Genomic DNA, 6,103 nt, shown 5'->3' with positions numbered 1-6,103 from the left:
CTTTAGAACAACCCTCCCTCCAGAAACCCTATAAAATCTAAATGGGCTCAGACTGCCTTACTTCAGGTTTACTCCTGTACAAACCTGCCAGAAACTCAAGGTTTTTGTCGCAGTACCTCTTTCAGCAGAGATTCATCTGACAGGTAGGGGAAGTTAGGAATGTTCAAGTAACAGCATCTCCTCTTTGGAATATCCTCTCCAGAGATGCTGGTTCCCCCCTTGGGCTGTTTTACATAGACGCTGAATGTGACCCACACCATGCGCTCCCCACATCTCAAAAACACCTCTCAGATGTTACCAGAAGACAAGTATGTGAACTAGGTTTCCATTCACATTCTGGAAGCCTTCTGAGGAAGCAGGGAGACCCATGCAGTGGGCCGCAGGCCAGGTGCGGCCAGCAGAGGCCCCAGCGCACCCCGAACATGAGTAATTGTAGTGTCACAACCCTGCCCCCCATGAACTCCAGCTTTCGTAAATACTTGGCTGTGCCCCTTTAGGGGACAGTGGTGCTAGCTTCTTGGTGCTGCTGCTAAAGTTCCTCCCCTTGCAACTTTCTGCCTGGGGGGAATTGGGAGGTTGGCCCCCCAACCACACCTTGCCTCTCGCAAGGCTGTTGCTTCCCCTGGGGTTCCTCTTGTCCGCATTTTTGCAAGCCTCCCTTGCCCGGAAGGTCCCCTCTAAACAACACCGGTCTTCTTGCACACCACAATAATTGTAAGACCCATGTGCGCATTTGTTTGACATGTGCCAATTGCATTCCATTTCAAAAGCCAGGAGAGGTTTACCATCTAGTGGCAACAAAATGAATGACAGCCGTGCAGGAGAAACACCCCAGTTACATATTGAAAGGCTGGAGATTGTCATTGCATATTTGATTCAATTAATTCATTTGAAAGGCACTTTGTTCCACTGTTGGGCTATGGCTCCAGGGATCTGGGGAAAGGGTCTTTCCCAGGGTTACAGAGAGATGCTGTCTGGGATTATACCTAAGTACGCAAAGGAGATGCTGAGTTATGGGCCCATCTTAACATAAGAACATAAGAACATAAGAACAGCCCCACTGGGTCAGGCCAGAGGCCCATCTAGTCCAGCTTCCTGTATCTCACAGCGGCCCACCAAATGCCCCAGGGAGCACACCTGATAACAAGAGACCTCATCCTGGTGCCCTCCCCTACATCTGGCATTCTGACTTAACCCATTCCTAAAATCAGGAGGTTGCGCATACACATCATGGCTTGTACCCCGTAATGGATTTTTCCTCCAGAAACTCGTCCAATCCCCTTTTAAAGGCGTCTAGGCTAGACGCCAGCACCACATCCTGTGGCAAGGAGTTCCACAGACCGACCACGCGCTGAGTAAAGAAATATTTTCTTTTGTCTGTCCTAACCCGCCCAACACTCAATTTTAGTGGATGTCCCCTGGTTCTGGTATTATGTGAGAGCGTAAAGAGCATCTCCCTATCCACTCTGTCCATCCCCTGCATAATTTTGTATGTCTCAATCATGTCCCCCCTCAAGCGTCTCTTTTCTAGGCTGAAGAGGCCCAAACGCCGTAGCCTTTCCTCGTAAGGAAGGTGCCCCAGCCCCGTAATCATCTTAGTCGCTCTCTTTTGCACCTTTTTCATTTCCACTATGTCTTTTTTGAGATGCGGCGACCAGAACTGGACACAATACTCCAGGTGTGGCCTTACCATCGATTTGTACAACGGCATTATAATACTAACCGTTTTGTTCTCAATACCCTTCCTAATGATCCCAAGCATAGAATTGGCCTTCTTCACTGCCACCGCACATTGGGTCGACACTTTCATCGACCTGTCCACCACCACCCCAAGATCTCTCTCCTGATCTGTCACAGACAGCTCAGAACCCATCAGCCTATATCTAAAGTTTTGATTTTTTGCCCCAATGTGCATGACTTTACACTTACTGACATTGAAGCGCATCTGCCATTTTGCTGCCCATTCTGCCAGTCTGGAGAGATCCTTCTGGAGCTCCTCACAATCACTTCTGGTCTTCACCACTCGGAAAAGTTTGGTGTCGTCTGCAAACTTAGCCACTTCACTGCTCAACCCTGTCTCCAGGTCATTTATGAAGAGGTTGAAAAGCACCGGTCCCAGGACAGATCCTTGGGGCACACCGCTTTCCACCTCTCTCCATTGTGAAAATTGCCCATTGACACCCACTCTCTGCTTCCTGGCCTCCAACCAGTTCTCAATCCACGAGAGGACCTGTCCTCTAATTCCCTGACTGTGGAGGGAATCCACTTATCTTCCACTATAAGCCCCAGTTCCTGAAGCCATCAATTAAAGACATTTTTGCTTAGATTTGCCTTCTGAGTCTAAGGGCGCAATCCTAACCAGGTCTACTCAGAAGTAAGTCCTATTTTGTTCAATGGAGCTTACTCTCAGGAAAGTGTGGTTAGGATTACAGCCCAAGGTTTTTAATATTGGAAATATCTTAATAGTCTGCCTGGAAACTATATAGGAAATATCTTAAGAGTCTGCCTGGCTGCTGCAGTTCCTTTGCTTTTTAATGGGGTTTTTATTAAGGTTACCTTTTTTTTTTTTTTTTTTAAAGAATATTTTAATATTTCTATTGTTTTTAAATGTTATTTTATGCTTGTAAACTGTTTTGAATGTCCTTTGGGGAGCAAAATCAGGGTGTAAATTCAGAAAGTAAATAAATATTTTCCTTGCCACCATTCACAAAACACCCCCCCAAAACTTTCTGAAACAGGGCAATAGCTTTTGGCAGTATATTTGAATGACTAAGGGCACAATCCTAACCCGGTCTATTCAGAAGTAAGTCCTATTTTGTTCAATGGGGCTTACTCTCAGGAAAGTATGGTTAGGAAAGTGTGGCCTTAAGCTGCAATTCTATCCACACTTACCTGGGAGTAAGTCCTACTGCTTAAGAGTAAGTCCTACTGCATAAGGGGATGTATGATGGTATCAAGCAGGCCCTAGGTCCAACGCAGAAGAAAATTGCCCCTCTGAAGTCTGACACAGGCGAGGTCATCCAGGATCAGACGCAGCAGATGGAACGCTGGGTGCAGCACTACTCTGAGCTATATTCCTGAGAAAATGTAGTCACCGAAGAAGCACTGAACAACATTGAGTGCCTGCCTGTGCTGGAGGAGCTTGACAGTGAACCAACCCTAGAAGAACTTCACCTGGCCTCTGAGCGGCCCACTTGGAGGCAGGCTGTGCAGCATGGCCTTTCCCAGTTTGAAGAGACACTTGGCCAACAGTCTGAGGCTAAGAGGCAAAGAAGAAAGGCCCATAGCCAGGGAGACAGACCAGGGAGAGACTGCACTTGCTCCCAGTGTGGAAGGGACTGTCACTCCCGAATTGGCCTTTTCAGCCACACTAGACGCTGTTCCAGAACCACGTTTCAGAGCGCGATACCAGAGTCCTTCGAGACTGAAGGTTGCCAACAACAAAGTCCTACTGCCTATAATGGAATTTACTTCTAAGTAGACAGGCACAGGATTGGGCTGCAATTCTTCTGCCAAGATGTAATCTCTCTCTCTCAATACTACAACTTTCCTATCACCCAATGAAACCAGTTCACAAGAACTCAAACCGTCTCAGAAAATAATTCTTCACAAATTTATGCATCAAATACATGGACTGTGCTGCGACTGTAGGCGCAGAAGGGGCATAGATGCCTTTCTACAGGGATCAGACTTTTGCCCAGATCTACAGTTATTAGTCAAGGGCCAACTGCCCAAGGCTATTGCCCAAGGGCAACCTGCATGTTCCCCAGCTGTTGAGAAACAACTGGGAGGAGGAGGGTTGTTGCTTTCATGACTGGCTCTGGTTGGCCACTGTGGGTATCAGAATACTGGATGTGATGGACCTTCAGTCTAATCCAGCTCTTCTCCTGTTATGAGTCATGATGACCAGGAATGCAACCTCAATGGGGAGAAACAGTCTACGATGCTGGGGAAAGACAATCGTGGAAAGCTGCTCCATTTGTGAACTTCCTGGAGAAGTTGGGTTGGATGGATCCAGTGAAATTCCTCATTTTCTCCACCTCATTCTGGCACCCTGCTTCACCATCCACCTCAAAACTCTCAAATTACTCCCTCGTGGTCTTCTGCTGCTGCTTGTCTGCAGATCAATTATAAGCTTTTCACAGCTAGGAGAAGAAAAAAAAAAAAAAAAAAAGCCCAACACAATAGCTCTTTCAGCAGCCTCCTAATCCAAGCTAATGCAGTTCCATTTTGAGATGTGTTTGAAAAAGCAGTGACAGCAATCTTAAGCTCATTCTGACCCTCTTTATGAAAATGTTGGACTAAACAGACTCTTTCCTGCCTGCCCCTATTATCTTTCCACCCCCGTTTTTATCACCTCCGCTGCCAAAACCTAGCTTTTTTGAGCTTTTACAAGACTTAATACAGCCTTTTTAATAGCTGTAATGCAAGGATTAAGCACAGCTAGGAGCTTTTCCCTTCACAGTACAGCAACTGCCAGAGAAGCTGCAGAAAATGAACTTCTCCCAGCTGTGTGTATACCAAAGGCCTGGAAGTGATCTAGACCACAGCTGCGATACAAGGACATCTGCAAGAGGGATCTGAAGGCCTTAGGAGTGGACCTCAACAAGTGGGAAACCCTGGCCTCTGAGCGGCCCGCTTGGAGGCAGGCTGTGCAGCATGGCCTTTCCCAGTTTGAAGAGACACTTGGCCAACAGACTGAGGCCAAGAGGCAAAGAAGGAAGGCCCACAGCCAGGGAGACAGACCAGGGACAGACTGCACTTGCTCCCGGTGTGGAAGGGATTGTAACTCCCAAATCGGCCTTTTCAGCCACACTAGACGCTGTTCCAGAACCACCTTTCAGAGCGCGATACCAGAGTCTTTCGAGACTGAAGGTTGCCAATACAAATACGAATACGGAAGTGATCAAAGACAGACAATGGTCATGTCTCGCAGAGCTCAGAGATGAGCAAGGCAGTGGACTCACCTTGGCAAAAATCAACAGCAGTAGACAAGCTATTTTTTTTTTAAAGGAAGCTCATCTTTCATGACAGATCTTAAGAGAGCTGGACCATTTAGCTCAGCAGGGACTGGAAGCATCACTGCAGTTTCAGCTAGGTTCTCTCTTTCTCTTTAGAGGTCACTTCCGGAGGAAGTGTGTTAGTTTTTGCTGCTCTAGGCAAAGACCCGGAAGCTTGTGAGTTCCACAGTCCACTTCCTCAGATACATGGAATCAAGCCATCAGTAGAAAAGATAGAGCGAGCATGGATATACAGGAGAAGGCACGCAGACAGAGTAAAATTCAGAATGAATTTGCAAAGTAATTTTTGCAACAGGAACCAAAACCGAGCCGGATCTTCTAACAAGCTTCAAATTATGCAAGATAAACTAGAATAAAACCCCACAGCAATGCTAAATCAGTTCATTCTAATGCGATAAAGAGCCCTAGTCTCAAATTCAGACCAGCACTGCGATTCTAATGCCCCTTTTTCTAGCTTCCCCAAAAACTGCTGCTTTAAAAGATTGATTTTGGAGAATGAAATAAGTCCTCTGACTAGTTTAAGGCTGCCATTTCTGATGGCACGTTTACTTTAGAGTTGCTGTATTACCTTGAACGAACAGGGGAAGTGCTTTGCAGACTAAGAAAAGCATTATACCAGTGTTTCTCAAACTGTGGGTTGGGCCCCATTAGGTAGATTGCGAGCCAATTGCAGGTGGGTCCCCATTCATTTCAATATGTTAGAAAATAAAATACACATTAGACTTGATGGACTTCCATGAAGTCATGGAATATGACTGCCTCTGGGGAAATGTTCTAGATCTGTACTTTTAACAGGCTGCTATGTATATGCTTTTAACAATGATAGTCAAGTGTGGATAGGAGTGCAGCTTTTGGGATGTTTGGGGATATTTCTTAAACATCAGCAACTGCATGGGAGGATTAGGAGGGTTCTTCATTTTAAATAAAATTTTGTAGATTTACTGCCCAATCCTACCCACACTTTCCTGGGAGTAAGCCCCATTGACTCAAATGGGACTTACTTCTGAGTAGACATGCATAGGATTGGGCTGTCAATTGATTTGATTTTGTCATATGGGGGTGTTAAAATTGTCCTGCTTGAT

This window comes from Tiliqua scincoides, chromosome 13, assembly GCF_035046505.1.
Source record: "Tiliqua scincoides isolate rTilSci1 chromosome 13, rTilSci1.hap2, whole genome shotgun sequence".
Classification (NCBI taxonomy): domain Eukaryota; kingdom Metazoa; phylum Chordata; class Lepidosauria; order Squamata; family Scincidae; genus Tiliqua; species Tiliqua scincoides.
The sequence above is the reverse complement of the archived record's forward strand: the minus strand, read 5'-3'. Positions refer to the sequence as shown.